The following is an 11,463-nucleotide window of genomic DNA, read 5'->3' on the forward strand; positions in this document are numbered from 1 at the left end:
GCACAGTTCTCATGCACCTGCATCATCGAATCCTGGTTGAGCACCAAAACGTTTTGCCTTAACGAAAAAAACCTATAAATGACATATTATTCAAAATCATACTTTCAGCTTTGCGAACACTTATTCGCGATTGTTTTCCTTGAATTTGAAAGTTTCTCACGTTTTGGATGCTAAATACCACAGCTTTTGCATGAAACAGCTTAAGAGGACAGAGAATGCAGAAAGATGCAATGATCAAAGAAAACATAACAATACCATGCTGGATAATATAACAGCACAGAAAAGGCGCAGGACACGAAATTACATGTATTTGTACCCTGTTTTGCTCATTTCAGTATTAGTGTCACAAAAGCATAATAATTCCCGGTCTTTCTTGAATCTGCATCAGAGAGTCGCTGTAATGAACCAAAACGCTTTGCGGGGCGAGAAACACCAAAAAGACAAGACAACATGCTGAATGAGACAAATCAACACCGAAAGGGCTCAGGAAACGGGAAAAGTACTCTGATTAATCATTTCAGTAAGTGTGTGACAAAAGCACAATTGTGTTACACTTCCCATGTACCTGCATCATAGAGTCGTGGTTAAGCACCAAAAGTGCTTTGCTTTAGCGAGAAAAACATAAAAATGACATATTGTTTTAATCAAACTTTAAACTCTTATCCGTATATGTCTTCCCTTGAATTTGAAAGTTTCTCACGTTTTCGGGGTCAAATATCACAGAATTTTCAGGGAAAAGCTTGAGAGGACAGAGAATGCAGAACTTTGCAATGACCATAGACAGCACCACATTAACATGCTTGATGCAAAAACAGGCAGAAAAGGCTCAGGACACGAAATTACATGTATTTGTACCCTGTTTTGCTCATTTCAGTATTAGTGTCACAAAAGCATAATAATTCCCGGTCTTTCTTGAATCTGCATCAGAGAGTCGCTGTAATGAACCAAAACGCTTTGCGGGGCGAGAAACACCAAAAAGACAAGACAACATGCTGAATGAGACAAATCAACACCGAAAGGGCTCAGGAAACGGGAAAAGTTCTCTGATTAATCATTCCAGTTAGTGTGTGACAAAAGCACAATTGTTTTACACTCTCCATGTGCCTGCATCATAGAGTCGTGGTTAAGCACCAAAAGCGCTTTGCTTTAGCGAGAAAAACATAAAATGACATATTGTTTAAATCAAACTTTAAACTCTTATTCGTATATGTCTTCCCTTGAATGTAAAAGTTTCTCACGTTTTCAGGGTCAAATATCAAAGCATTTGCAGGAAAAAGCTTACTTAAGAGGACAGAGAATGCAGAAATTTGCAAAGACCATAGAGTGCACTACAATAACATGCTTGGATGATATAACAGCACTGAAAGGCTCAGGACACGGAATTACATGTATTTGTACTCTGTTTTGCTCATTTCAGTATTAGTGTCACAAAAGCATAATAATTCCTCGGTCCTTCTTGAATCTGCATCAGAGAGTCGCTGTAATGAACCAAAACGCTTTGCGGGGCGAGAAACACCAAAAAGACTAGACAACATGCTGAATGAGACAAATCAACACCGAAAGGGCTCAGGAAACGGGAAAAGTACTCTGATTTACTCAATCCAGTAAGTGTGTGACAAAAGCACAATTGTGTTACACTTCCCATGTACCTGCATCATAGAGTCGTGGTTTAGCACCAAAAGCGCTTTGCTTTAGCGAGAAAAACATAAAAATGACATATTGTTTTAATCAAACTTTAAACTCTTATTCGTATATGTCTTCCCTTGAATTTGAAAGTTTCTCACGTTTTCGGGGTCAAATATCACAGAATTTGCAGGAAAAAGCTTTAGGGGAAAGAGAATGCAGAAATTTGCAATGACCATAGAAAGCACTACAATAATATGCTGGATAATATAACAGCACAGAAAAGGCGCAGGAAACGAAATTACATGTATTTGTACTCTGTTTTGCTCATTTCAGTATTAGTGTCACAAAAGCATAATAATTCCCGGTCCTTCTTGAATCTGCATCAGAGAGTCGCTGTAATCAACCAAAACGCTTTGCGGGGCGAGAAACACCAAAAAGACTAGACAACATGCTGAATGAGACAAATCAACACCGAAAGGGCTCAGGAAACGGGAAAAGTACTCTGATTAATCATTTCAGTAAGTGTGTGACAAAAGCACAATTGTGTTACAGTTCCCATGTACCTGCATCATAGAGTCGTGGTTTAGCACCAAAAGCGCTTTGCTTTAGCGAGAAAAACATAAAAATGACATATTGTTTTAATCAACTTTAAACTCTTATTCGTATATGTCTTCCCTTGAATTTGAAAGTTTCTCACGTTTTCGGGGTCAAATATCACAGCATTTGCAGGAAAAAGCTTACTTAAGAGGACAGAGAATGCAGAAATTTGCAATGACCATAGAAAGCACTACAATAATATGCTGGATAATATAACAGCACAGAAAAGGCGCAGGAAACGAAATTACATGTATTTGTACTCTGTTTTGCTCATTTCAGTATTAGTGTCACAAAAGCATAATAATTCCCGGTCTTTCTTGAATCTGCATCAGAGAGTCGCTGTAATGAACCAAAACGCTTTGCGGGGCGAGAAACCCCAAAAAGACAAGACAACATGCTGAATGAGACAAATCAACACCGAAAGGGCTCAGGAAACGGGAAAAGTACTCTGATTTACTCAATCCAGTAAGTGTGTGACAAAAGCACAATTGTGTTACACTTCCCATGTACCTGCATCATAGAGTCGTGGTTAAGCACCAAAAGCGCTTTGCTTTTGCAAGAAAAACATAAAATGACATATTGTTTTAATCAAACTTTAAACTCTTATTCGCATATGTCTTCCCTTGAATTTGAAAGTTTCTCACGTTTTCGGGGTCAAATATCACAGAATTTGCAGGAAAAAGCTTTAGGGGAAAGAGAATGCAGAAATTTGCAATGACCATAGACAGCACTACATTAACATGCTGGATGCAAAAACAGCACAGAAAAGGCTCAGGACTCGGAATTACATGTATTTGTACTCTGTTTTGCTCATTTCAGTATTAGTGTCACAAAAGCATAATAATTCCTCGGTCCTTCTTGAATCTGCATCAGAGAGTCGCTGTAATCAACCAAAACGCTTTGCGGGGCGAGAAACACCAAAAAGACTAGACAACATGCTGAATGAGACAAATCAACACCGAAAGGGCTCAGGAAACGGGAAAAGTACTCTGATTAATCATTTCAGTAAGTGTGTGACAAAAGCACAATTGTGTTACAGTTCCCATGTACCTGCATCATAGAGTCGTGGTTTAGCACCAAAAGCGCTTTGCTTTAGCGAGAAAAACATAAAAATGACATATTGTTTTAATCAACTTTAAACTCTTATTCGTATATGTCTTCCCTTGAATTTGAAAGTTTCTCACGTTTTCGGGGTCAAATATCACAGCATTTGCAGGAAAAAGCTTACTTAAGAGGACAGAGAATGCAGAAATTTGCAATGACCATAGAAAGCACTACAATAATATGCTGGATAATATAACAGCACAGAAAAGGCGCAGGAAACGAAATTACATGTATTTGTACTCTGTTTTGCTCATTTCAGTATTAGTGTCACAAAAGCATAATAATTCCCGGTCTTTCTTGAATCTGCATCAGAGAGTCGCTGTAATGAACCAAAACGCTTTGCGGGGCGAGAAAAACCAAAAAGACTGAAACATGCTGAATGAGACTAATCAACACCGAAAGGGCTCAAGAAACGGGAAAAGTTCTCTGATTAATCATTTCAGTAAGTGTGTGACAAAAGCACAATTGTGTTACAGTTCCCATGTACCTGCATCATAGAGTCGTGGTTTAGCACCAAAAGCGCTTTGCTTTAGCGAGAAAAACATAAAAATGACATATTGTTTTAATCAACTTTAAACTCTTATTCGTATATGTCTTCCCTTGAATTTGAAAGTTTCTCACGTTTTCGGGGTCAAATATCACAGCATTTGCAGGAAAAAGCTTAAGAGGACAGAGAATGCAGAAATTTGCAATGACCATAGAGTGCACTACAATTACATGCTTGGATGATATAACAGCACTGAAAAGGCGCAGGAAACGAAATTACATGAATTTGTACTCTGTTTTGCTCATTTCAGTATTAGTGTCACAAAAGCATAATAATTCCTCGGTCCTTCTTGAATCTGCATCAGAGAGTCGCTGTAATGAACCAAAACGCTTTGCGGGGCGAGAAACACCAAAAAGACTAGACAACATGCTGAATGAGACAAATCAACACCGAAAGGGCTCAGGAAACGGGAAAAGTACTCTGATGTACTCATTTCGGGGCGAGAAACACCGCGAAAAACACAATAACATGCTGCATTAAAAAACAAAGCCGAAAAGGCTCAGAACACTCGAAGTTTACTCGGATTTATTCATTGTAGTGATTGTGTCACAAAAGCGCTATTAATTTGCACAGTTCTCATGCACCTGCATCATAGAATCTTGGTTAAGCACCAAAACGCTTTGCCTTAGCCAGAAAAACCTATTTATGACATCTAATTTTTAATCAAACTTTAAACTGCAGGTACACTTATTCGCGATTGTTTCCCTTAAATTTGAAAGTTTCTCACGTCTGCAGAAAGGTGCAATGATTATAGAAAGCACAACATGCTGGATGCCAAAACAGCACCGAAAAGGTTATTATTTCATAGACGCATAATGATTCCACAGTTCTCTTGTACCTGCATCGCAGAGTCCTGGTTATGTACCAAAATGCTTTGCAGAGCAGGAAACACCTAGAAATGACCTATAATTTAAAATCACAATGGAAAATCATACCGTTAGCTCTCATGCAGTTGCTTCTGTTTTTTCCTGTGTTGGTTGTCAAGTGTGACAGCTACTGCAGGAAAAAGCGAAGGAAAACAATGATAGGTGATCTGAATTATTGCACAGTGATCCTCCTAATAGTGATGACATTAAAACAAATTTTAGATTTTGCAAATTAACCTGAATCACGTTGTGTATTTTAACCAAAATAATTTTTAGAGCGAAACGAACTTGTGTATAACAAAATATTAAAAGCATTATAAGATGACACTGATTTGTATATTTTCCTGTGTTTGCTGTTAGATAAGTGTATGAGTTAAATATGAGCCCTAGATGGCGCCCTTGATCAATTAACAAATTGAGTACTGTTCTGAGAAAATGTTGCACTGTGCGTGCTGTATTGATTCAGAATCAGAACCAGAATCTGTTTTTATTGCCAAGTATGCAACACATACAAGGAATTTGACTCCGGCAGTTGTTGTCTCTAGCACAAGAGGTACACACAAACATGACACATAAACATGACAATAAAAAATAGATGAATAAAAAGACGTGGGTGTAGAAAAGGGCTGGGATAAAATGTGCATCAGAAATATTTACAGAATACTGGGATATTTTCAATTGAAGGTGGAAAAGTGCAACTGTGCGGTCCGTAGTGCAGCTGTAAACTGGTGCCAGTGTTAGTTACAGTTTTTATCATTTAATATGGAGACGGATAGAAACTACTCCTGTGTCGGCTTGCCGGATGGGAGCAGTTCAAAGAGTCCGTGAGCAGGGTGAGTGGAGTCCCTCACAATGTTTCCTGCTCTCCTCTGAGTCCTAAGAGCAGTAGAGGTCCTGGATGGAGGGCAGGGGGACACCAATGATGCGCTCAGCAGTCCTCACAGTGCGCTGCAGTCTGAATCGGTCCTGCCTGGTGGCAGCTCCAAACCACACAGTGATGGAGGAGCACAGAACGGACTCGATGACTGCGGTGTAGAACTGCAGCAGCAGCTCGGGGGGCAGTCCATGTCTCCTCAGGAGGCGCAGGAAGTACATCCGCTGCTGAGCCTTCTTGAGGATGGAGCTGATGTTCTGCTCCCACTTCAGATCCTGCGTGATGATCGTGCCCAGGAATCTGAAGTTCTCCACAATGGCTGTTGAGGACTGTGAGGGGGGACCGGGCGGGGGGCTGTCTGTAAGCAGTCTCATCGCCGTCCTGGATGAGACCGATGATGGTGGTGTCGTCTGCGAACTTCAGCAGCTTCACAGAGGCGTCTGTGGAGGTGCAGTCATTGGTGTAGACGGAGAAGAGTAGTGGAGAAAGGACACATCCTTGGGGAGTCCCTGTGCTGGTGGTCCGAATGTCCGAAATGGCCTGCCCCAGCCTCACCTGCTGACTTCTGTCAGTCAGAAAGCTGTAGATCCACTGACAGAGTGCACAGTGAGCTGGGCCAGTTTGGAGCAGAGGGAGGGGGGGGGGGGGGGGGGGGGCACAGTGTTGAAGGCCGAGCTGAAGTCCACAAAAAGGACACGTGCATAGGTCCCAGGACGATCCAAGTGCTGCAGGATGTAATGCAGCCCCAAGTTGACAGCGTCCTCCACTGATCTGTTTGCCCGGTAGGCAAACTGCAGGGGGTCCAGCAGGTCCTTTGTGAGGGTCTTCAGGTGGGCCAACACCAGCCGCTCAAAGGTCTTCATGACCACAGATGTCAGCGCGACAGGCCTGTAGTCATTTAGTCCTGAGATGGTGGGTTTCTTGGGGATGGGGATGATGGTGGAGCGCTTGAAGCAGGAGGGGACCACACCCAGCTCCAGGGACCGGTTGAAGAGCTGGGTGAAGACAGGAGCTAGCTGGTCTGCACAGGCTCGCAGACAGGAGGGGGAAACCCCGTCAGGGCCTGGAGCTTTCCTGTTTTTTTGTCCCTGCAGCAGCCGGGTCACTTCCTCCTCGCTCACTTGGAGGGTCTGGGGGGTGGGTGTGCTGGAGCCCCGGGGGTGAGATGGAGTTGAGATGAGGGGCTCAGTGTCAGTGGGTGGTGGCAGAGTGGCTGCAGAGAGGAGAGGGGCAGGTGTGAAGTGGTCCCTTTCAAATCTGCAGTAGAAGGTGTTGTCGTCAGCCATGATACGCTGATATATACACCCTGTTTGAGCAGTGTTCATGGAGTGCAAAGAGCAGGGCGGCAAGATACCTGCAGTTCACGTGTCAGATTAAAGTCTTAAAAGTCTAATCATAAAGATTAAGCTTGTAGTGGCACTGAATAGGGTTTTATGGAGCACCCAGAGCAGCAATGAAGAAATATATTATTGTATAGGTAGGAATATGTTTCAGTTAACACAAATAAGATAAATATAGATAACAAAGTACAACATATTGCTAGGCGCCACTCTGTTGGTTATGGCTGCCTTTGCAGCAGCTTCCTTTCTGTCCGTTTCTAGTAATTTTTTCGTCTCTTATTTTGTAATCTTTGTATTTGGAGTGGATCATTACTTTGTGTGGCTCATTTGTTGGTCATGGACACCAAACTTTTTGTGGCTTAGTGATATTTTTACTACTTTTGCTCCTGTGTTTGTCTGGAGATCCTACATGTAACCATGGCTGCATTGTTTACATGTGAACTCAGCTGTTTGCAGCCTGTAGCATGTCAACGCTAACTGGTGTAAGGCCTGATGTCTTCCTACAAGGTGAGGAGTAGGAGGTGAGGACGACGTGATGGTTCTCAGGTGTGAACTAAGAAGTGACGACATGGACCTGTTAGAGACCTAGACCTGTTGGATCCATCGTTATTGGATACGTAAGATCTATCTCCAATAAGATGGACAAGCTATCCATGCTAACCCAGCAATAGAGGGAATTCCAGAGGGCAGAGTAGCATCATGCTATTCACAGACATGGCTAACGAAGCTAACATCAGACACCAACGCCATGTTGGAAGAGCTTCACCTGAGTAGACAGGATACAGAAGACAGAGATGAAGCATGACTGAAAGAAGCTCAGTCCGGACCCTGTGGAGGTGGAGGCTGGCTGAACTGGAGAATGATAGACAAGCTGACATCATCTTTTTTCTTATGGACCTTTTTGCACTTTCTTACTTTTGTTTTCTTGATTGCTGCTGCGACTTCAATTTCGTTGTACTTGTTACAATAACAATAAGTTCTATTCTATGGTGAGAATTTAGAGTGGCACTGAAAACATACAGACCAAGAATTGTAGGAACTTATGGATAACAAAAAATAAATAAATAAAATAATAATAATAATAATAATAAAAATTAAAAGCCAACCAAAACACCAGAGATATTACTCTATTTTAAAATGTAAGACTTTAAACTTTAAAAAATCTCCGTTATTCTTCAGTAAAATTGATTGAGTCTATGAGAAGTCAGAGTGGTACTGAAAACGTACAGACCAAGAATTGTCAGAACTATGGATTACAAAAAAATTGAAAGCCACCAAATCAGAGGTGGGGTAGGGGGCTCTTCTCACACCCCTGTTTCTACGGTGCCCCCTGGGGATCAGGGATCCGCTGCCTTGGGTTCTGGGCAAGTGGCACAGCGGGGATCCTGCTGCGCCCCGGGGATGCTCATGGCTTTATTTTCATTTATTTATTTATTTATTTATTTATTTATTTATTTATTTATTTATTTAATCCTTTTTAAAAATTATTAGTATTTTTTTTTAATTTTTTGGTGAGTGAGGAGGAAAAGGAGGGGTATTTCACCACCTGAGTGGCTGGAGGCTCCGAGTGTGTTGTGATATGGTGCTGCCGTGTTGTGATGTTGTTGTGTGGTCGTCTTGTGGTGCTGTGGTGTCGTTGTGCTGTTGTGTCAACGTATGGGTATGGATGGACAGAATGTTTATGTGCGAGTGTCAGGGTCCACGGTGGAGGGCTGGTGAGCTGGGGTACAGATGTGAGGGGTATAGGGGTGGGTTGGGACAGGGGGTTATGTAAGGGGGACACTGGGTTTTTGGGGAGAGGACTTCTGTGGTCTCCGGTGTCTGGCCGGGTGCGCTGGGGGCTGGCACCAACTCGTGATGGGTGGTGGCCTGGGCTGGGTCCGTCCTCCCGGGTACCTGGCCGAACCCTCCCTCCTCGGGGGTGAGTGGCCCTTGGGCACAGGTGACCCCGGGTCCTACCCCCTGCACTCGATCGGTGGCCCTGCGTCTAGCGGGGCCTGTAGGCCTCAGTCCCTGGCCCCCTGGGGTCCTCCCTCCGCAGTGTCGGGGGCCTGCCTCTAGCCTTCCCGGGACGCCCCCTCCTTGCCTCCTCCTGGGTTGGCGTGCTGCTGTCTCCGTGGTGGTCTGTCTGGGCCCTGTGCTCTGTTGTGGCTGCTAGATGCCCGGATATGAGGGCTGTCTCAGTGCGTGTTTGGCCTCTGGGGACAGCGGGGCCACATCTGCACCATCACACCTTGGCATGATCACCTGACCTAAATCAAACCCAATATTCTGTACTGCCACCTGTATCCCTATATGTGTAGGTGAGTATATGCTTCTGTGTATGTTTCTATATACGTATATGTACCTTTTTACAATTGTCGTTGTTGTGCTCACTGCTACTCATGATTTCTCCAGTTCATTTCTCCACAGGTGCTTCTTGTGATTATGATGTCAAAGACCTGAGGATACTGCCTCTTTTCAGGCTCAGTAGCTGGTTGTTTATTTCTCCTGTCTGTAGTCATTTGTTCAGTTGTTGTGGTTGCTCTCTACTGTTGTTTTGTTGTCTCTCTCTCCCCCTCTGTCTAGTCTCTTCTCTACACTCTTTCCCTTTATCACTGTTTCTTTCCTGATATCACCTTGTTTTGGTTAAGCAGTACTCTTCAAACTTGGCAATATACGTGAGGGAAACTGTATGGATACATGTATGCGTATGTATATATATATATGTGCATATATACGTGTGTGTGTATGTATATATATATATATATATATATATATATATATATATATATATATATATATATATATATATATATGTAGGTGTATTTATGTATAAAATATATATCAAAAAACACTAATAAAGAGTACAATTTTAACATACTCAAGGGGAGCCTTATACACTAACGGCTCCCTTTGGAAAAGAAAATGTGTTCTGCACAATACGGCAGCCAGACCATAATTCTGTTGTCGTGACGCTGAACAGGACAAGGAGAAAAAAAGAAAAAAGAAAAAAAGAAAGCCACTAAATCATCAGAGATATTACTCCTTCATTCTATAGTGTAAGACTTTAAACATTGAAAATCTCTATTTTCTAAAATAAAATGTCTTGGATTTTTTTGTAAGTAGTCAGACTGGTACCAAAAACATACGGAACAAAATTTGTGGGAACTTAAGGATAACAAAAAAAAAATGAAAGCCACCACAACATCAGAGACATAACTATTTTATTTGAGGATCCTAGACTTCAACATTTGAAATCTTTGTTTTTCCACACTAATTGCTTGATATCTTGTGTGTGAGAAGTCAGAGTGATACCGAAAACATACAGAACAAGAATAGTCAAACTAATGGATAACAAAAAAAATTGAAAGCCACCAAAATATCAGAGATATTTCTCTTTTATTTGAGGATCCTAGACTTTAACATTAAAAATCTCTGTTATTCCACATTAATCGCTTGGTTTCTTGTTTGTGAGAAGTCAGAGTAGTAGTGAGAACATACAGACCAAGAATTGTCAGAACGTATGGCTAACATAAAAATTTAAAGCCACCAAAACTTCACAGCTATTACTCCTTTATTTTAGGATCTAAAATTTTTACTTTGAAAATCTCCGTTATTCTACAGTAAAATTAATCAATTTCTGGTCAAGTCAAGGAGGGGAAGCTCATTTTTTCCAGCCTTCATCATAAATTTGATTATATATTTAAACGTAAATTCTACCCTCCATTCTTCTCAAGAAAATAATCTGTGACCGTGTCGTATTAACCAGGTGTTTTTTCCAGGGATTTTACCAGTGTTCTCTCAATGGCCAGCAGAGCTAGACTGCTAAAAGGGTTTTGGCCCATTGTGTTGTGGGTGTTAGACTTGAGCCGCTTTAAACAGAAGCTCTTCTTACACCTGCAGGCTGTAAGTGTGAGTGACGGGGGAGAAGCTCGGCAGCTTTAGCTGTAGCTGTATTGGTGAAAAGAGAGAGAATCTTTAAACACAACGCTTGTCGTTTTTAAGAAAGGTAAACTCGCTTGGGATCGTTAAAGCCACCGAATCAGTCCAGAACAACTGAATGTACAACTGAGAAGATGCTCCGGTGGAGGGGTATACTTCAAGATCGCTGACTGGCTCATTTCACTGTCAATCAAAAAGGGATTCGGCCTCTGACAGATCAACCAATCATCATGCAGAAGCCCAGCGTCCAGGCCAGCCCACTGTCTCATAGACCCCCAGAGACGCTTAGCGTCCGAGGACGAGACAAAGCCCAGCGTTTATCCAATAACCGTCGGGTTTTCCACAGTGGAACAACCCGCTTCTCCGTGAAGTCAGAAGACGCCCAGCGTCTGACTGTGTTTAAGCGCTGAGATGCTGCGGGGATGAACGAGGAGGAGGTCAAGCCAGTTACCTGTGATAGGTAGCTGATTCTGAATAAAAGATGAAGGAATTCATTTTGTCAATGAAATGTACACACAGCAGTACATAGCACCACTTTTTGGGGGCCATTTTAGGGGAAGCTGAGCTTCCCTTGCAGTCTTAGAG

The sequence above is a fragment of the Halichoeres trimaculatus genome, unplaced genomic scaffold, assembly GCF_033239565.1.
Source record: "Halichoeres trimaculatus isolate MK-OKI-2021-1 unplaced genomic scaffold, fHalTri1.1 fHalTri1_scaffold_33, whole genome shotgun sequence".
NCBI lineage: Eukaryota > Metazoa > Chordata > Actinopteri > Labriformes > Labridae > Halichoeres > Halichoeres trimaculatus.